This window comes from Cygnus olor, chromosome 4 (genome assembly GCF_009769625.2).
Source record: "Cygnus olor isolate bCygOlo1 chromosome 4, bCygOlo1.pri.v2, whole genome shotgun sequence".
NCBI lineage: Eukaryota > Metazoa > Chordata > Aves > Anseriformes > Anatidae > Cygnus > Cygnus olor.
In genome coordinates, this window is record NC_049172.1 from 9,410,410 (window position 1) to 9,431,980 (window position 21,571).

Sequence of the window (21,571 nt, forward strand, 5' to 3'; positions counted from 1 at the left end):
ACATGATATCAACGTATATTAGGGACTAATTAAAACAACAAAGTGGGAGGAAGGAAAAAATAAAGTGAAAATGGGAGGGGGATAAGTGAAAGGTTTTAGCCACCACCTATTGCCTCTGAACTCGTATTATGCCTAAGAAGATGAAAGCAGGAAGCAGGCAGGAAATTTTGATGCTGACAGTAAGGTTTCACCGAATCATGGTGTCGGGTGTAAATGCCAGCCTCCCAGGCACCAGGACTGGGACAACAGCCCTGTCCTTACCCAGCTGCCCAGGGTCACCGTTGGTCGGTGACCCAGACCTTTCACCATCCAGTGGAAACCTTCCCCAGCTCCATCTCCGGAGTTTAAAATTGGCACTGGGCTTTGTCTCGCATTTCGCATCTTCCCCAGCACTGTAGCTCGATACCCCTTGTTAGCCCGCCTGGGATGGTTGCTCTGCATCTCTCTGGAGAGCATTTGTCAGCCAAGACCGGTCAAGCACCAGCTTATTTTGTGAAGGAGGAATGTTGGCAGCGCGTTTCTCTTTGCTCGACCTCTGGAAGTAGGTGGCCAATTCAAGGACAATGGCCACGGCCGCCTTACCTGTTTCCAGCATGATATCAGTCGGCAGAGAGTGGGAGTGAAGTCAGTCTTTCTGTTTTGATAATAGGGTGGCCAAAGATCTCTGGAATGAGAGGCACTCCAGCAGCCACCCAGGCGGCTATTTATATACCCGGGGGCAGGGCTGGGGAACAAAGTGGTTCTTCTGCTCCCCTCCGATTTACGTGCTTGAAACTGGAAGGGAAAGGGACAGCTTTTATCATCCAGAGGCGTTCATGAGTGACAGTTCTGTGGTTTTTTTTTCTTTTCCTTTTTAGTTAAAAGGAAAACCTTACCAGTATATTTATGTTTCATATATAAAAGTATTATATATTACACACATAAATTTATCATATGTATATTGTGCATTTCATATATCTCATGTTATATACATTTCATATATAAATACATCATATATATGTTCAAATATTATTTTGTCTTTCAGAAACCAGAATCACCTTGACAACTTTTATTTTTTTATTTTTTTTTCCAAATGCAAAATGAGTCCTCTATTCCATTTGTAACGGTGATGTACCTACCAAAACCAGTCTGTGCCCTGCACAGCCAGCTGAACAGCAGGCTGCTTCAGTCAGGAGTCGGTTGCCTGAACGACACAGAGGGACATGGATAGCAAAGCAGGACAGCTGAGAGACATGCACTGGTTCTGGTTTTACATGATAAAATTCAAATTAACAGTGTTTTGTAGAGTTTAAGTCACATGCAGGATTACATTTCGAAGCTGGATTGTGCACATATTTAACCGTCCCTCATTGGAAGCAGATCCCAATCAGCCCAAAGCTGCAGATTTGTCAGACTGACCCAACACACAACCTCTGCTCAGCTGTCCCAGTCTTCTCTGCCCTTGAGGAAGGGAGCGGTAGCACTTAACTTCATTCTGAAGTGACCTCTTCCTGTTGACAGAGATAAGCCCTAAGAGTCGCATCCCATTCTTCTGTGCTAAACACGACATAAAAGGGACTTTGGGAGAAGAAGATGGGCACAAAACCCTAGGGAACACCAAATGAAAGCTTATTTTAGCCATTCTGCATCCTTGCAATAGTCTGTAAGGCTGTTTCAGTTTCTGAGAAGTCAGAAGTCTTGGTAATAAAGACCCTTGGGAAACTGATCCATCGGTTTTACAAGTTTACAGAGCTGCTGGAAAAGGGCCAAGGAGCTGGTCCGTGGAAATGAATGGAATATTTCTGTATTACCTCATATAGCTTGCAACACTGCAGTAGCTGAGTAGCTCCCAAACATGACCACATTCATTGTTGCAGTATCTGAAAAATCCAGGGAAGCGCAAGAGTAAGTGGCTATAAAAATAGTTTTGCTTCTCTTTTGTGGGCAGCGTTTCCACCTCTCCTAGCAGAACAGGGAAAAACCTTCTTGGAAAGTTTCCCCCTGTGGGGCACAACACCGACCCCAAAGTGGTGCCTGGCCTTCTCCAAGGCAGGCTACTCCCCTGGTCCTCCCACCCACAGCCCAGCTCTGGCAGGGCACCAGCGATAACCTAACCTCAGTTCCTGGTTCTCAGTAAGATGACAGGTGAATTAATAATGGTTTGCTGGGGAAACAGAGGCACAGGCAAGAATCACCAGGTTGGCCTCTATGGGCTGTTTTCCCTCATCCCACAGGCTATGGACACAGGACCAAACATGCTGCAAAGGATGCTCTAGGAGCTTCTCATCGTTCTAAAATTTCATATTTTCATCATGACCTACAATGCAGGCTTTCTCATAGATTATTACCATGATGTTATATTCAACATTAGCAGTCACTGCGTATATATCTACATTTTCAAACAAAAGCATGGCTTCAGCCCAGAGACCTTTCGCAAAATAATTTGCTGCTCCTTCCCCCTCCACCTCCTCTCTTCCTTCCCTCTCCACCCATGAAATTTAAATCGAGATTCAGTTCTCTCTGTTTAGCTGACAGGAAGGGCAGAGAAAGAAAATTGATGATAGATTTAAGAAAATAGTATATTGTGCATACAGTACATTACATACCATGAGGTATTTTAAAATGTCATAAGCAAAGTATGTACTAGGAGAAGTCTAATCAAATTTATTTCAAAATAGCTTATTCCAGTGGAAAAAAATATTAAAAAAAAAAAAAAAAAAGGATGAGAGAATCTGATTGTAAGGAGTGAAAACAGCACATTTTCCACGCCTCACCAAAACTTCTGCAAAATGCCTCTAAGAAGCTTTATTTCTAAGAGGACAACCAGCACGAGGAATGACTTTTTCCTTCTCGCACAAATCAGGACCTGATGGCAGAGAACAATGTGCTCTATCCTGTAGCCCTAACTAACCCTGCAGCCTTGGGATCTGGGCTTGAAAGGGCTCACAAAGCAAACAAACCAATCTCCAGCCAGCCACGTCCTTATCTGTTTAGTAAGAGAGGAAGAGGTAAAGGATGAGCGATGGCAGGAAATTCGCATTTCATTCCAGTGACAAGTTCAGACTGCCCTCTCATTCCTGTCATGGTAGACGCAAGCACCCAGGAGGACCACAAAGACCAGGGAGAGCTCACAGCTCCATGTATGGAGGAGAGATGCTCTTTTTGGCAAATAAACATTTCCGCTGCAGTTCAGTCATCAGGATCACCAGACAGAGGGTGTGGGGCTTTGTTTTTTGCGTCTGTCTGGCCAGGCTTTTGCATAACTTCCCCCGCCCTGCCTCGCTGATCTCCTCCTGACTATGTGGGTAAAGCATCTGCACTACTTGCATGTTCTGGCTAACATGATGAGTTATTTCCAAGGAAAAAGGCTCTTTCAGGCATGCTTCATCCTTGTGTACGTCCACTGTGGATCCAGGGGCTGTGGCAGGTCCTTATCCACCAGGGACAGCTCTTGTCACCAGAGCCACTTCTTGGGGCTAAAGCAGCCTTGGGCAAGGTGGGCATGCCAAACAGTGGCTACCAAAATTGTGGGCTTCTCTAGTAATCTAGGGATTTAATTTAGTCATTGGAGATGATGTTGATAAGGGCTGATTGATAAAGAGCAAATGCAGGTGTGGGAAAAATGTGAACTTAAAAGCCAAACATACAGTTATTGAGAGCCCAGATATAGAGAGGACTGTAAAGAAGCTTTTGATACAAAGGAGGTAGATACAGATGTGAATGAAGGAGAGAACAAAATGGAGCATATTTTCTAAAAACAGGTGCTGTAGGACTCAGCCCATAGCCCTTCGAGGTAGGAGAGTTAATTTCTGTAGTCCAGCAACTTAAGTAGATTTTATCTTCCCACACTTCAGGAAAGTATCAGATCTACCACTGCTTGGGAAGCTATTAAACAAACTGCAGGAAATGAGGATGGCTACAAAAAAGAGATTAGGAAGCACGTTGGTAAGAAACTCTCAAATGGTAAACTTCAAAGAAACACATGAGTCTGTAACAGCACTGAAAAGAGAGGTATGGAGCTACAGAAAGTCTTGGTATGGCGTTCCTTGGGGGAAGTTGTGAAACTGAAAACATTACATGTTCCCTTGGCTGTGTTAATGCAGAAAATCTGTTTTCTTCTTTTTGCTGAAAAATAGCTGGGGGGGATAGTCTCGGCCAGGAGAGAGTGTGGAATAAATTAAGGCTGGGCTTTGGAAGCATCACAGCAATCAGAGGACTGAAATCCTGGAGCAGACTTCAGAGCAGCTGGGAAAGGGGAACCTCACTGAATTTTTTGGATGGTGTTTGATCTGTTTATTAAAGATACGTGGTATGTGCAGAATAGGAAAGTGGTGAATGAGGCTTTGTAATGCCTCTTAGCTTACTGGAGGAGAAATCAATTTTTTTAGCTCTCTACTCGCTTATCATTAGATCCTCCTCCCACCCCTAGACAAATGTTTCTACTTAAGTGTAGATTCTGAAACAACTTGAGTTTTCTCCAAATAAAATGAACATGGCCCATCAAACTTACTAATACCTCCCTATTCTCAATCAGAAAAACTATTGAACCTGGAAAAAAGTTTGTGCTGTTTGTTTCAGCCCACGCCCTTGGTGATCACTGGCCAGCCTCTGCATGGATGGATGTGGCTTGTGAACTATGGCATAGTCCCTTTAGCTTTAGGGAGAGTTTTTCCTCTTTTAAAGATCTTCATTTTTGTGTTGGGATGAGATGGACAAAAAGTTGGTGTGTACTGCCAGCTGTGATGCTGGTTTGCTCTTTGTGAGCAGAACCAGGACTGCCTCTTTTCATATCACCTTGCAGCTTCCCAGTGGAAAACTGCAATTAGTCCTCAGTGGAGAGAGATTACGAAGCCCAAGACAGAGTCTGACAAATACATTGTAAAGTGCTTTGGTATCTTTCAAACTTCAGGCATCAGCAGAACTACAGTCTATTTTATCCATTACCAGAAACACACACTTTATAAGCATTAATCAGTTTTGGAGAACAGCTGTTTTCAGATGGCAATGGCTTGGAATAATTTTACATTTCCACTCTGTCTTAAAATTGTCACATTGAACATAGACTCTAACCTCTGAAAGATTTAAAACACCAGCAATAACACCAGCCTAACACCAGCTTATGGCTTTTCTGTCTTCCCCATATCTTTGTGAAGTATTGATTTCTCCAGCTAAGGAGAAGACAGGCAGCGTATCATTCCAGTAGTGATATTTCTTCACGTTAAGCTTTATTCCAACAGCTAGAAACCTAGTTTGACCCTAGCTAAAATTAGAAGAAGGGACTAAAACAAGCAGGAATTTTAATAAAGAAACATTGCATCAGGTGCACAAACTTTCTGGAAGAGCTAAAGTTTGCAAACAGAGTCATGGATTTTGGCAAAGCACTGGCATGCTTTGATGGGGTCACCAAAGGTGTAAAGTGACCACAAGACATTGTATTTGATTATCTCTTAGATTTACGGTGGATTTGCTCGCTTGGAAAAAATTTTTAGAATGATTGGCATACACAATTTGTGTAAGCTAACAGCATTGGGATTTTACATACAGTTCTATTTATATACAGACCAAGAAGAGCTTTGCTTCTGGATCTAAGCTCCTGTGCAGGCAGGGGGTGTGAGTCTCCATTTGCTGCTTGCACGTTTGTTTGGACACAACCACACAGCAAATGCAAACTGATCCCACAGCAAAAGGGCAGCATTTTACTCCCGCTTCAGACTGCCAGAGATGTAGTCAACAACCACGTTTCAAAAGTGAAATTGCTCTATGGAGAAATGGAACAGAATAGGATTTATTAGCAGCCTGTCTGTAACGGACACAAAACTGAGTACCTTTATTCTAATAATAGCCTATCCAAGTGACGAAAAGGCTGTAGTAGAAAGTTAGCTGAAGGCCCTTGGTGCTTCAAGCAAAACGTCCTAGGCTCTGAGTATTTGCTCTTCATCTCTTTGCTTACCCTCATCTTTCAGTTCTGCTCTAAGTCATGTTTAGGCCACATATATGTATGCCCATAAATACCAAGGCTTACAGCAAAAGCAAAGAGCAAAGAAAAGTATACATGTAAAGGTTTGGAAGGGACCAGCCCCAGGGTCTCCTGGGGTATATAAAATGAAAAAAGTATTGAACTAAAGCTGCACCTAAAGGAGCAGACAGAGCATAACTCAGCAGAACAAAGGAACAATGACAAATGGCTGAACAAAAACACCTCCTGCTTTAAAGGTAGGGGTTACCTAATAGAAAATGGGAGGAAAAGAGGAGGACCCTGACAGTTTTTTTTTTGTTTGTTTGTTCATTTATTAAATTAGTTATTTTTTTAACGTTAAAGGAAGTGATCTAACAAGGAAGGAAAAAACATAGGAGGGAAAAGGAAGACAGGTTGATAACGAGGAAGCAGAAGAGAATCAAAAAACAAAGCCTCTTGCCAGTATGCTGAGCATGGTGTTGGAGGGAAAGACATCATGGGGTTTGTAGGCAAATTTGTTGATTTCCCTTCACTGCCTGTTGCTCTTCAGCTGGGGCACCTAGGTGCTGGGTAACTGTCATCCCAGTAGATAGAGAGCTACAGAAGTTTAAAGATATATAAATAAGATATTCCAGCTAAATCTGAGGGAGAAAAAGGAGGTTAAGAAAAGGCCTAACTAGCATGTACCATAGGTTCAAAACATTTTGGGGACATCTCTTGTTTTAAGAGTGGTTTGCAAGGCATGTTTTTAGTTAAGGACTATCTTGAGAGCTGAAACAGAGATAGAAATGTGGGAAAAGAAGTGAAAAAACAACCAGCTCTACAACAGAGAACAAGATAGAAACTCCTAAACATGACTGTTTCCAGTGCCTTCTTCTCCAGATGTGTTGACCTTCTCCCAAAATTAACCCAGTAATTTGTTGCATTCATCTTGAGAACAACATTACCCACCTTTCCTTTTGATTTTTTGGTGGTCCTTTTGCTAATGAGGTCAACCCAAAACTGCTTCTCCACTTAACCATGATAGAAAGCTATGCTAGAAAGCTATTTTATTATTTACAACTCTCTAAGCTTTATTTTGGCTATTTCTATTTGTGGCATTTCAGCATTCTCTCCCACGGATGCTGCCATCTCCTCTATTTACAGCTAATTCCTTATGTAGCACAATTTCCTGAATGACTTCTTGCTTTTTCATGGTTTAAGTGTATTCTTACTGTCTAATCCAGGATTTATGCCAGTCAGCTAAAAGAAACTGGACTGGGCTGCACATTTACTTTTGAGACACTGAAGAGAGTTTGCTTTAGTTTTACAGATGCTACCATTTAAGCCCCACTCCTTATGTGGGTACAGTCTGAGATGTTGCCAAAACCAGTAGTGGAGGCAAAAGGGTTTTTGTTTAGCCCAGAGTGCACACTTTCTTGAGCAATGCAATGTTATGAAGGTTTTTAAACCTAAGCTATGGCTAGACTGCATGGGTGCCAAGATTAGGAAGTCTCCAGTACCAATACACCTGACACCTGCAAGAACTTAATGAAGGATTAGGAGCATCTGTGGCAAGTTTAATTCCTAAACACAAACAGATCAAACTCCCTCATCCTTAGCAGCTCAGATTCAGAGGGTGGCTCCCCAAAAAGCAGACAAAAGAATCAGAACTACCTACAGTGTACTGAAAATTCCTTTCATTTTATGTTAAGGATAGTAATATACATACATGTTTTGGAAAAGAAGTGGAAAACAGATAACATGACTCTCCCCCCCCCCCCCCCCCCCCCCCCCAGAAAAAGAAAAAATTATCTCTGGCTGCCACATCCATCCTTGTAATCTTAGCAGCAAAAATGACCAGAAGGGAGAGAAAAATAGAAAGGATCATTATCCAGAATGAAAAAAAAAAAACAACCTCCTCCTTTCTGGTCAAAAAAAGAGGTTTTTCTTCTCAGGGATTTGGAGGACTCAGCAGGAGAGTGCACTGGCAAAAGGAGATTTTTTTTCCTGCCTGAGGAGTTTTAACCTCTTTGAAATTTATTGGTGCAGTTTCAAATCCTTGAATTTGTCTCTCTTATTTTATTTTTTTAGTGACTTCTCTGCCCTCTTTGGGGGCAGAAGGTTCCTCTGGGACCAGGAGGCTGAACTGTGCAGGTTCATCACTGTTCACATCTCAGTGACAGAAAATAATGTTTCTGAACAACATGATAATTCCCATTTTCTTCTAGGGACACAGTACTGCAAGAGAGAGAGATTCCTGCAGAGATGAGAGATCAGAGAGGAAAGAACAAACAAATCCCCAACAAGATCTGACTGATAACTAAAAAACAAATAAAGGAAAAATCCTATTTCACTTGGTATATTAGTGTTTTCATTCTTTATAAAAATAGTTTTTTAAAAATAGCCTTATATGCACTTAAAATACAGACTTAATCCTGACATGGTTTTTACTGGACAACCTGAATTCTTGGCTAGACTTGTCTGGGATGGGCATTTCAGAAACTCTTCCTGGCTTTGCTATAAAAATGCACCAAGATCTCGGTCAACGTTTCTATCAGCAGCATTGCTGTGGGTTCTCACACACAGATGTTACTGCTGGAAGAATCAAAACCTCACTGATGACACCTAGTGTTTTTCCAAATCACAGCGAAGCTGTCTCAATAACGTATTACTTAGCTGCCTGTATCAGGATCAATGCCCTGCTGGGAAATCAAAGGGAGAGGAGACTAAAATGCAATTTGTTTGCTGACCAAGTACAGGACCCCACCAGTTACAGGCTTTTCTGACTGCCCAGCAAACACAAGCTTGTGAAAACATCAAGCCCCAAGTAGAAAGGCTGGCGCAGCATTACCACCTACACAGAAGTGCCCATGGGAATCACAGGTGGCACAGACTGTGTTAATGGTAACCGCATGCTGTAGGGCAACCTGTGAAGTGAGAGACCTGGTTTTGCATGTTGATTTTGCACACAGTGAAGGCAATGCTGTCCCAATACCCAGAGAAGCAAGAAACTCAGTCCAGGCCCTTGAATTACACTTTATCATGGAGGTCAAAAAAAAAAACTTTTCTTGCACAGCTGGTGAATGCTGATAACCACCCAATAACCAATTCTCCTAGAGGATGCTTGTGCAAGAAGGTTTGCTTGCATAAAGAGCAAGTCACAGCCTTAGATACAGTATTTCATGCAACTTTCAAGTTGACTACTTTTGCTAAAACCCAAACATTTGACAGTGATAATCACCAGAGGTGCAAAAATGGCTTGCACTAAAGATGACTAGAAGAAATGGATTTCTGACTGTGGATATATAATGAGCAAGGAAAAAGGCGGATCAGATGCAAGCCCTTTGTACAGGAGTCCTACTAGTTCCTGTCAAGGGAACAGCAGAAGATTTTGCAGTTTGTGAGGAGTGTGGTCTAAGAGTCATGAGTGTGTGTCCATCTCCCCAATTCAAGCAGGTGAAAATCCAGCCAAAGCAACTGAGAAGAGCAAGAAAGAATGACAGACTGAATGAGTTTTCCCAAATCTCTTAATCCTCAGACATCAGCCCAAACAAACAGGACCAGCCACATGCATCACAGAAGGCCAGTCAGCGCAGATATTTCCATAGAGGTACAAGTCTGGCAGAGCACCACATTGGCCCAGCCTCTGCTTAAAAAACAAATCCTCAGAGCAGCGTATTTCTGGGAAAGCTTTTGGTCATTTCTCAGCACTCCTTTGTACCCTGAGCAAAGCGATGACTGAGTGCTTGCAGCCTGGCCATGTCATGGGGTTGACAGTCCTGATTTCAAGCAGAGCTCTACCAACCGTGCTGCTGTGAATGATAACCTCATGGCTTTCTATTTATTATGTCTCACTGATTTCCAGATTAAGTGAACTGAAAAAATAAATAAATTAGTATGAATACAGCTGCCCCCAATGACCTAGCCAGGCTGGGTTCGTTCTTGTTTACCCATCAGTGCCAATTAACAGCCAATGAGTGAAGCTCTGTCTTTATTTGTACATGTGAAAATGAAAATTAAGGACTCCTGTGTAGCTGTTGTACTTTAGCTGTTTAAATGAAATTAATCTCTTTTCAGAGCTACCTTACCTGTAGCCAGGTGTCCTGGAGCCCTTCTAAGAGAAGCAACTCCAGGATCTCCCTCTCAGATTGCAGAGGAGGGAAAAGGGAACGCTGTGTCCCCTCATTTCTTCCTTACAGGGAAGGGGGAAGAGCTTCGGGTTCAGTTTTAGCTCTCTTTTCCCCCCACAAACAGTCTGGTGGGCTTGAAATGCCCATTGTTCCTTTACCTTAGTCCTACACTACTAGCTCTATACATTGCATGGCAACATAAATCATGAACAACTCCACCAAAGTACGTGGAACCAAGCCAGTAGAAGAAAGAGGAAAGAAGCAGTCTAATTTTTTCCCCTATTAATTTAGTCTATGTGTTCTCCATTTTCTTTTCCGTTAGGCAAATAGCCATTTTGCAGCTTTTTTTTTTCCACTCAATTTTGCACTCTATTTTGAGTATTGAGTACTCAATGCTGTATATAATATAACTCAAAAAGGTTACCAGGCAACATAGTTCAGCTGTTTGAATCATGCAAGGCTGTCAATAATTTAAGTCTGCCTTTCTATTTGCTTTTGGACAAACGTGAGGACAGATTTCATGGACTAGGACTAAATCTGGTCAGAGATTTTTTTTCTGCTTTTACTTTTATTCCATTTTTGCACAAAAATTTAATATAGAAAACTATTCTGAAAAGATTTTCCAGCTTTATTTTCCATCAAAACACAAAAGTCTGGATTTTCTATTGCATCCTTTCCCCCTTCTCATCCCCTTCACTCTGCTACATGGCCCAAGGATTCTCTTCCATCAATTTGCTTTGTTATACTGCAGCTTTTCAAAATTTGGCTATGTTTTTGAAAGTGTTGGAAAACAGCAAGAGGAAAAATGAAAAAAGGAGAAGTGCCAAGTTATAGATTTAATTTACTCTGATACCTTCAGTGAGGCAGCATGGAAACCAAGGACAAATGCTTTTAAGATGTAAATACTTCTTTCAGAAGTATTTCACGAGAGCTGGGAGACAAACAATCCATACAAAGCATAGCTTTAACATGTTTAAGGAATCTCTGCTCTATTTTCTCACAGGAAGCTGAACTCAAACTTTGACCTCCAGTTCCTCCATCTCTCAGCTTTGGGTAACAGATGGGATCCTGAGACCCTCTTGGAGCAACGTTTCTGTTTTTACCAGTTAAATATGGAAAAGAAGGGGGCTCTGCTAATTCCCCAAGGCAACATCACTTCTCTTCGGGCAATGCACTTAAATAATAGCTTATGCCAAAAAAAAAAAAAGTCATCCTGAAGGAGCACAGTGCAAAACCATCAACAAGCAATGTAGTTTCAACTTTTGCTTACTTTGCATTTAGGGTACACACCCACTGTTGGCTCTCCTGCAGGTCAGAGCACGTGTAACTATGAACATAGTGACAAGCACCACACTAAAAACATCTATTTTTAAAAGACTAATTGCTCTTCAGCCAGCATATGACTCTTCTCTCGATGAACTCCTTTGTATCACTAAACAAAACTCATGATGAGCTGCAGTTGCTCCCAGAAAAGATGCAAAAAGTGATTAATGGAAAAAATAAGCAATTATTACTAACAGTAACATTTTCTACACCCATGGCTTTAATGGCAACTCCTGCTGCTATCTCATCCATTAGCATCTAGCAGCATGACGGGTGGCCACAAATCCTGGTTGGACTGGGATTTTTACTGCTTTGTAGAATTGGCTCTAGATAGCAGACAAACAGACAAAATTCATAAAAAGACAGACAGGACACTCTCCTATCTGCTCTCTGTCTTTTCCTCATTGCTGCCAGTACGCTTCTCATTGGCAAGGTTGCAGCCACACGTTAATGGTAGCAATGGCTCTGCGCCAGCAGTAATATGGTAACAGCACTGGAAGTGGCAAAGCACGTTAATTACTCTAACGCATAACATGACATTAACAGCTTAACCTGCTTGTACAACTCACTTATACTGACTTCATTTGGCTTCCCAGATTGCTTTTATGCAGTCTACAAGGAGACTTTCAAAGCCAGAGCAGTAAAAAAATAAAATATTTTTCCTTTATTTGTGGGATTTAGTCAATTTCATGATAGTTTTCTCCCAAGATGCTTTGTAGCAACAAGGCTGGTAGAAATCGGTTCTATCTTTTCTGCTGGTTTCAGCAAAAGTTATCACCATAAGGGAGTTTTCAGAAGAACTCCATGCAAAAACCAAGCATTTTTGGTATTTGGATGCAGACAAAGGTCCAGGTGAAGCAAAGAACCAAGAGCTGTAGGAAGGACTAGAAAGCAGTGCTAAAGTTTTGTCCAGACCTAGCAGCTGTGGCTTGTGAGCATCTGTGATAGAAAAGCACTGCATTTCTTCAGTACGTTCAGTGCTAATAAAAGCAGCTAAAATGCTTCTTGGACAATATACTGGGCCTCAGGGAAACAAAATTATGCTCAGAGGAGAAAAACAGAGAGCATAGCACAAAGCAGAGCCTGCATAAGCAAGAGAATGGCAGGGGATCCTGTACCCCCAACCTCCCCTTTGCCATCAGCCCCAGGCCACTGAAGGATATGACAACCACTAGCCCATTCCTATAACTTACTCCTTGCTAGGTTATTTCTTATAAGAAATAAAATGAAACAATACCTTATTAAAAGCTGTATCTTCTAACCACTCCTTTGCAGAAGTACCAGCCACAGTTTGTAATGGGGAATGAAATCACTCTTTTATTGCTTGCCTGATGCTAACTGGGGACACCTGCCATGGTGTTGGGGCTGTAGCAGAAGGCAGAAGTGTTAAAAAAAAAAAAAAAAAAAAAAAAGGCTCAAGAGCTGAAAACAGCTGTGAGAAATTTCACAACTTTACCTGCTGTACCAGTTTTAGGCAAGCAACTTTCCATCCTTTATGGTGGCGTTTTCATTCAGCTTGCTTTTGTTCTGCATTTGCTCCCTCGCTGTTGCATTGCCACTTCTTGTTCTGGTCTATGCAGCTCTGCCAAGTTTCAGCTTACACCATTAACATTTTCTCTCTCACTTCATGGTCTATACATTTCATGCTTTAAAACACCAACAGCTCTGTTTTCCCTCTAAAACCTCTGTGCTTCCAGATCCAAAGCTATAGTGTAGCTTTTAGTTCCACTGCATATTCATCTTAAAAATTAAGTTTTTGAGATGCTGCTTTTCCTCTGGATCAGGCTCTGCCAGACGCTGTCTCGTTATGTCAGGCAGATTCAATTTCACATTCCTTTGGACTAAATATTGCTGCAGATACCCAACACTTTCACACTGGTACATAAAAATAGAGAGACCTTTCATCCACTTCTTTTTTTGTTGTTTCCAATTTCTTGTGGTTCGTGTACAAAACAATAGAAACCTTTGCAGTGAGCATTTCTGGATTCTTACCAAACTACCAGCCAGTTTGGATGGCAGGAGCTCAGCCCTTTGTTGTTAATGAGCTGAGACGTGTCTCCATGTACTTGGGTGCCCAGGAGCTGGATATAGCCCCTGCATCACCTGAAATCCAAGAGCACCCATCCGGCACGTGGCACAGGACGTTCCCAGGAGCTGCAGACTGGTGTCTTGTTTTTAATGGGCATGTTTCCTTTGAGTGCTTTAGAGCAACGAAAGGATAAAAGCTTATGGTTTTAAAAGGTATCACTGCTTCAAATGGCAGCAGCATATGTGGCCTTTCCCTGAATAATGCCAGTGAAGGACTTTACAACTTCCTTTGCCCTTTATCCATAAAACACCTGCTTTATTTCCACTGCTCCCCTCTTTTGCTGCTGGTGGAACTGGGAAAAGGCATTTTGACCCATGAGAAAGACATGTCATAGGTGTGGAGACAGCCACAAAGAGCTATGTGTGGAGAGAGGTTCAGTGGGATGTAGTAAAGACTTCAATCCCAATAGCCTGCTCAAAAGCAACCCCTTTCCCCAGCACCCAGTGGCAGGCTTTTGCTCACCCCACCCTTTTGTTCTTCAGGATACAAATAACCTGGCAATGCCAATATCCCCACCACAGTAGCCCCTAGTTGTACACATTACCCAGGGAGGAACAGTGCATGAAGAGATGCTGGTTAAATAGGCTATTACTTCATGCAGCAAATTCCAGGAAAATGCGTTATTTTGGTTACAAGCACTCCGAGTGGGAACTGTGAGTACAGCACTTGAGATAAGGAGGAGACCAGACAGATTTAAATAGCACATCCCAGTATGACTTATTATGTAATTATCTGCTCCCCATCACCCTGAGGTCTGCGTGTCTCAGGCAGCTAAAAATAGAGGTGCCTCCCTCTGCTCTGCCGTCCTCTCCTTGCAGCCCGTGGGGGAAAAGACTCGACTCACCCCCTTGTGTTTGGGTGGGTCCCGTGAGCAGCAGCAGTCAGGGGAAGCAGCAGTCACCCACCTGGAAGGAATGCTGCTCTCTCCCAAAGCTGCAGCAGTCGCTAAGGTGAAGATATACTCACCTGAGTTACACCTTGGACAGGGTGGTCCAGAGGCTGCCCTCAGAAAGCATCGCTTCTCAGTGCTCCGGGATGGCAAATATCTCCTGCCAAGGCACCCTGTGACTCCAGTCACCCCAGGCTACAGAAGAAAAAAAAAACTGGAAATGCTTACCTTTTATACACTTTATTTTTTAATTTAACTTTCTGTTTGCTGCACCAAAAATAGACCAAAGCTTTTCCTTTTACACCTGTCTGTGAGCAGCAGTGATGGATGGGCGCTGGGAACATTAGTGTTTCTCGTATTTCACCAGGTCACTACGAGACATTTATGCAGGCATGTTGCATGTCCTTATGCCACCCTCAGCCATTTCCTTTATGAGACAAAATAACAATAATATTGATTTTTAACAGGACATCCCACACAGCAGAGTCACAAGGTTCTGGGACTCTTTCTGTCATTGCCAATGCTTTATAAAACTGGGACTATAAATTTCAGTTACTATGCAAAAATTAAACTACCTGTAGGCTAGAATAGAAGTGTGGGCAACAATTTTTCCAAACTGATTATTAAAAAATGTTACATGTTTGGGGACAGAAGGCTTGGAAACCCTGCCCTTACAAATACCATTTCTATTTTAATTTCAGTTTACATCCATGAAGCGTACTAGAATAAAGGGTGAATATAATAATTGATCCAGTGCCTGCTTTTTAGTCATGTGTCTTAGAGTGGGTCCCAGCCATATATTTCAGTGGCAATCCTGACTGTTTACTTGAGTCTATAACTTAAATTCACTGTGCTATGCAGGCAGAAATATTAAGTTGCAAAGTTTAGGTCCCAGATGAGATTCAGTATCACTGCTGTTGTGTTGTTCAGATCTAGGAGTTTGCTCTGTATTTTTGATGTAATACTTACTGTTGAAATCCAAGTATTTTGGTTATTTTATCCACGTGCTGCAATGAGGGGGAGTGAAAGGCCTGCTGTCTGTGCTTGGACTGGAGAGAGGAGGAGACTGCCACAACGCTGCTACCACGCGGGCACATGCTCATGCTACGTCCTAGCCTCTACTGATGTTAAATGAAGATAATTACATTTTCCTCCTTCCCAGAAGAGCTGGGAGACAGCCTGTTGATAAGTTAGCCCCAAAGGGCTTTCCAACTGCTTAAACAGCCTGTAAATGTTTTGCAGATACCCTTTAACTACAAACACAGCCTGTTTCCACTCCAGGTGTCTCAGGCCCTTTCCCACACCTCCCTGATGCCATCGGAAGAGCAGGCAGAGGGCGATGGCCTGCCCAGGGGGGCCGTGAGGCGGCAAGGATGAGGACAACAGACCCCAGAGCTCCTTGTGGGGAGGAGCAACCAAAGCAGTATTGCATTTTGCCCATGGTATCTAGTGGCCTTACTGCACTGCTGGTTCCTGCTGTTATCTATGGGATGGAAGTCCTGGGTTTGGGGGGACACACCAGAGGAGACCGTCGGTGGAGATACGGATATATTCACCAGCTCATACCCTACAAAAACTGGAGGGCACCAAATGCAATTACAAGGCATTATCTCCAAACAAGCCAAGGGAGGCTCTGCTTCATGGAAATCCTAATTAAACTGCAGAGCCCTGGGGGGGTGTTGTGGTTGTTAGGCTTTCACATGAGTCCCAGAAGCAATTCCATAAATCCATGGAAGGAAAAAGTCTGTGAAGGCTTATTAAATACAATTTCTGGCATGGAATTGCTGAAGGCTGGGAGAGTAAAGCAGGAAATTATTAGTATATGCTATACTTCTCTTCCTAGACACTTGTTGCTGGCCAGGACATTAACTTAAATGGACCCTTGGTCTGTATGATTTTTTTTCATTATTTTTTTAATGCAAAAAATCACATTCCTGTCTATTCTGGCTGTAAAGCAAAGCTTGAAAAGGTCAAGACTCAAAAATTATCTAAACAGAATTCATTGTGGCAGTCCTCTGCTTTTTACCCAGTATCATGATTATTTCAATGTGTCATTTCTGAGTGTTTGGGATCATCCATCTTGAGCTTGGCTGTGGCTGCTGGAGGCCAGGACTCGAGGAGCAAGATGGAGACTTCTTTACTATCTGCTCTTTGCCTTGAGATGCCCATTGTTTCCCACCCACAAACTGGTTTTCTCTCCTTTTTTTTTTTTCTTGGCTTATTAAACCCACTGATATCCCTGTAGCCTGTGCTATCAGAGTTTTCAGTATTTTAGCAACAGCAGCATGCCAGCAGTACACAACAGCCTTGTCTGAATCGGCGGCATGTGAAGAGGCACGATTCAAACAGGCAGGCTCAGTGGGATGCTTGAAATCACCCTCCCAGTTTTCCTGTTTCCACCCTTCTCTTATATGCTTTTAGAAACCGCACTGTGGTCAAAATGGAAACACGGCCATGGGAGCTTCTCGTCTGGAAATCTTAGTTGTTAATTCTTGCTGGACAGGAAGAATTTCACCCCAAAGCATGTGCCTCGGTGCGTTAACAGCACTGGAGTACAGCACGAAGACCCGACTGTGAAAGCCTGTCTACCAGGCACCTTCAGCAGGGCTCAGAAGCTGTTCCAGGAAAAATCATCACACTGGAAAAAATAAATTCAGAGCAGCACAGAAACAAAGGCTTTCTGAGGAAACATCCTATGCCAGAAGGGATATATGCCAAGGCATCCACGAGCAAAAAAAGAAAAGGGGGTGAAGGGAGGGAAGAAAAGAATAAAAACAAACAAACAAACAAACAAACAAAAAAACACAGTAATTTCCAAAGTAGGCAAGACAGTGAAACCATGGAAAAACCACTTTTCACTTGCCCATTTTCTGTGTCCTGGCAGACCAGTACACCTGGTAGACCAAAGGCTGGGGGGACAAGGCATGCAGCAGCGAGCCACAGGGGCTGTACGGGTTTCGGCACTTCTTCTGGATTCCCCAATGCTGAAAAATGAAGTCTTCAGCTGTACTGCGATTGTAAACAGACTCTGGGGCCAGGAGGAGAAGGCCAAAGCAGCTCAGCTCACAGAAGTTGGAGTGTGTGGCTTTCAGGCAGTGGTGGTGAGGAGGGAATAAGAACAAAATGCAGGCTTGGCCCTTCCAGGCAGCTGAAGCTGAATTTATTTCCACATTGCAAAATACCTTAGGGGACAGGCAATTTTTCCACTAAAGTTGGCAAAAAACAGATGACAGAGCCTGCTGGTCATTCAGCAGTGTCTCCCCTTGGCAAATCAGAAGCAGCTACTTGCTCGATGGCTGGATTTTGTCAGGACATTTGCTGCATCTCCCCAGTGGGGCTTCTGCCTTGTGCTCACTCCTGCCAGTCACTCATGTACTGACATCCAAACCACTCCATCCCTTTTAAAACTGGCAGCAAATCAGTCTTGTCAAGACTTTCTTAATACCTGATTTTGTTTCTGCAGCTATTTGGACTTTTAAAAAGTTTATTATTGCTCTGCTGAAGCAATGACTGCCCGAGACTGACCACAGGTAGCTGCCGCTAGGTCTACTGCTGACTGGTATGAGGCTGTGGTGTGGTATAAAAGAGTCATTTCTTTTATAACCCCACAACACACAGGTCCTGGGCACAAAAAATAACCAACACTTAAAACGCCATCAGAATACACTACTTCACAGTTAACTAATTCTAACTTATTCCTGTGCTGAAATTGACACTTAGATTGAAGAGACCATTTTCTTCCCCAGACATGTTTAAAGGCAGCCTTTTCCCCCCAGCCTTTTTCTGCTGGGTTTAACAAGACAAACAAAGTGTACATCCATAGGAGAAACTTCTCAACCCCCTTTCCTCCACATACTCCAGTTCATTTCTTTCTGTTTTCACCACGAACGGTGAGAAATGTGTGGAGTACTCCAGATGAGACATCATTGTTGTTTCATCTATAATGGATGACAATGCTCCTTTCCACCATCAGCTGGGAAATTCTCCTCTGCTGCAGGACTTTTTCTGCCTGCATCCAACAGATGAATACACCCAGGTCTTTTTCTGCTCCCATCTTTGGATAACCCAACAGAAATGGACTCAGGATGGACCCACCAACCACTTCATCACACTTGGATTGCTTTCACCAGATAGGACCATCTGGGCTCCAGCTCCCTTCCTACAAAGATGGAGCTGGCCATTTTGCTGCAGCCCTGGTGGCTCAATTTCCATTATAAGCTCTTGTTTTCATTTGGTTTACATTGACAAAATTCAAATGTGTTCAGTCTCACATTTTCCACACTTGTAGGCTGCTCTAGGCTGGATTTTTTTTTCCCTCCAACTCAGGAAATGGGGATCATTTGTTTCCAAGAGCACGCCCATGGAAAATTAGTTGTTAACGTTAAATACATCCATCTGCTTCTTTGAAGAGTTTTACCACCTGCTTACAGTGGAAAGGAACCTGAAATTTGGCAAGGAGAAACTCCCAGGAGACATCTTCTGCTGTCCTCATGAAAATCTACCTACATTTAGCACATATCTGTATAAATTTCTGAAAATTCCCATTTTTGCATGCATCTGCTATCATGTGTCTCAGACTGTTCCATGGGGACCAGGTTTGCCCCTTGAGGTGGAAAGACAGGGCTGGGACATGTCACCCTGAGGAAGTTGTGCTGCTGGCAATGGCAGCTGTGACAAATCTCTCATGTTATTGCCTATGTCTTCACTCTTTCAGTCCAGCACAGGGTCCTGAAGATGACAAGGGCCTTCTGAAACTTTGCTTTAAGAAGGTAAATGCATCTGACTTTTAAACTAAAAATATCTACATGATACACATGCTACGTGTGACAAGCACAACTTAAGCATCCCACAGCCAAACACTCCACTTAACTACTTGTCCATTCAAGGCATGCAGCCAGAACATTAAGGTATAGACTGAGGCTATGGATGAGGTGCAAACCAAGCAATAATCACCAGCTTGCATTGAGGTTGCCCAGGAGTGGCAGCTACATATCATGCTTCCACTTTGTCTGACCTAATCTTGCAGTTTCATGGCACTTCTGAACTGAACCACAGTCAATTTTTATCTGTTCCCAGCTGAGAAAGGAGTCCGTGCTTAAAATGCTGCATGATGCACACCTAAGCTTCTAGCTCTCCCTTAGCTTATATGGCTTTCAAGTTGTGACAGAACAAGACAAAAAAAAAAAAAAAAAAAAAGCAAAAGCCTACAGACCAGGTGTAAAAAAGAAACAAAAAATGAGTAAAGAAATTTAAAAAGAGTGTATTTCCCCCCATCCAGTGCTTTTCAATTTTGTGCATCACCTGTCTCTTTGGAAGACAAACATTTCTCAGACAGCAGAGTGAAAGTTTCCTTATTCAGTTGTGCATCCTGGAAGGAGGGAAGTAAATGGGTGTTTGCAAACTGGATGAGCTTTCTAGAATAAAGTAGTGTAAATCTTGCTTCATGCCAACTCAAGGCAGCAAGATTTATTAAGATTCAAATAATTAATCTTTTTTTTTCATATTTGAAACCTTTATTTAACTATCAAAATTAATTAATTGTTCACTGGTAAAAGACAATGTTTACACTTGTGGTCTGAACTTGCTGTTACTCCTGAAAACTGGAACACAACCTTAGCTGTGCTATACAAAGACTTAGCAGAAACAATCAATGTTTGGCTTATTGTCAGTCAGATGTAGTGCAAAGATCAGAGTCTACTGCCACAGTTCTAACGTATTGCCTTGGGCTAATTCTTTCAATTTTATTTTTGTGATTTCTAACATCCCAGTTAAAGCAATCTTATATCGAAAGTTGCTGAGCAACTTCAGATTTTCCCAAGTCAGTGAACTCTAATTTTAGATGCCAACCTGTCAGACTATGGACTCAATTAGGCAAGTGCTTGGTTGCAGGTGAGTAGCCTAAGTGACTTGAATGGAGCTGCTCTTGTAAATAAAGTTATATATGCACCTTATTATTCACTGGATCAGAGCACAGGCTTCAAAAGCTGTGACTCAACTTCCATATTCCTCTGGCTGGTTCCTGAAATTAATCATTAAATAAGAAAAACAAACAATGTATAGTTTCATGTAATTCCTAAGATTTTTTTTTTATTCTGTTTGAGTGAACCAATACATGCCTTTGTGAAGTGGGAATCAGCAGTTAATATTGTACATTTGTATGTGCCATCTAGTCTAATGTGGCAACACAGAAGTACATAGAATTCTTCTGTATAGTAGTAGTCAATTTAAGACCAATTTACTCTGTGACTGATGTTTCTGAAAAATCACACACTGATGGTAATAAATGTATCTGATATTGCATACAACCTTGTTTTATCACTCTACTGCTATTTCATTTGGCATTCTAGTCTACATCAGTTGAAGAACACAGTAATTTTGACATTAGCTTCAGAAGCAATAGCACAAATAGTGAATAACATCAGCAGTATAAAAGTGGAACACTTCTTTGCACATACCTCAAAAGCCCATTAGTTTTCTGAGACACATTATTAGTACTAGCACATATGCAAGAGATCACTGGAAAGTCAATCTTGCAGGCTAAAAAGTAGAAAGCAAAATTTTGTCTGGATACAGGGGAATTTGTTCACTGTTGCTTTAGGTCTTATTTTCTTCATCCCATTGTAAAATATGGCAATATCCTGTCTACAGGCCTACCGGTACAAGTCTGTGAACACCACAGTGCAAGATCTTCTCAAGGGCATGTTTTTGTATCTTTGAACACTGAAATTCTGTTATTGTTATTTAGAGTTAATTACAGCAGTAAAAGTCAGGTACAAGACTTGGAAGGCTTATAAGAACATTTGCTTCCAACATCTGGCTCAAGAAGAAAGGAGATACTACAGCTGAGGATATTAAATGCAAGAAGTAAGGTCACTGGTTGCACAGTCGGCATAGGAAAAAAAAATATAAAAAAACAACAAACTACGGAAGAAGAATCAAAGGCAGCAAAGGAGTATGTTAAGCCTCATCCATTTTCCATGAATGGGGTATTTAATTAGGATTTGCTTACTCGCTGTGGCCCAGACCACATGCTGGATGGCAGCCTGGCACTGAGGAGCTGCAGGTGAGAAGGTCCCCATTCCAGTCCCTGGCAGCTGTGCCATACCACCCGCTTACTGCACTGGTCCTCCAGCAGAGGAACTGCCTCTGGAAGTGCTGAGCTGACTGCAGGTGAGCCTGGCATTATGCCTGTGCCCAGCAGAAAAGCTGGTGCCTGCTGGGCA

General features: G+C 42.4%; 1 protein-coding gene across 4 annotated transcripts in view; it reads right to left on the reverse strand.

The window, feature by feature from the left end:
• The window catches only part of LOC121069824 (melanopsin-like), a 60,517-nt gene that overhangs the window by 1,182 nt on the left and 37,764 nt on the right, over positions 1-21,571 (reverse strand). Inside the window, exons 1-4 of one of the 4 annotated variants that reach the window (XR_005819642.1) lie at positions 2,586-3,010; positions 1,791-1,859; positions 1,411-1,490; positions 583-774 (exon numbers count right to left, since the gene is read on the reverse strand). The gene's annotated coding sequence lies outside the window, so the exon portion shown is untranslated. Of the gene's footprint in view, positions 1-582; positions 775-1,118; positions 1,491-1,790; positions 1,860-2,585 lie in introns of those variants that run through there. The other 3 variants (XR_005819641.1, XR_005819639.1, XR_005819640.1) reach the window with 3 other exon arrangements.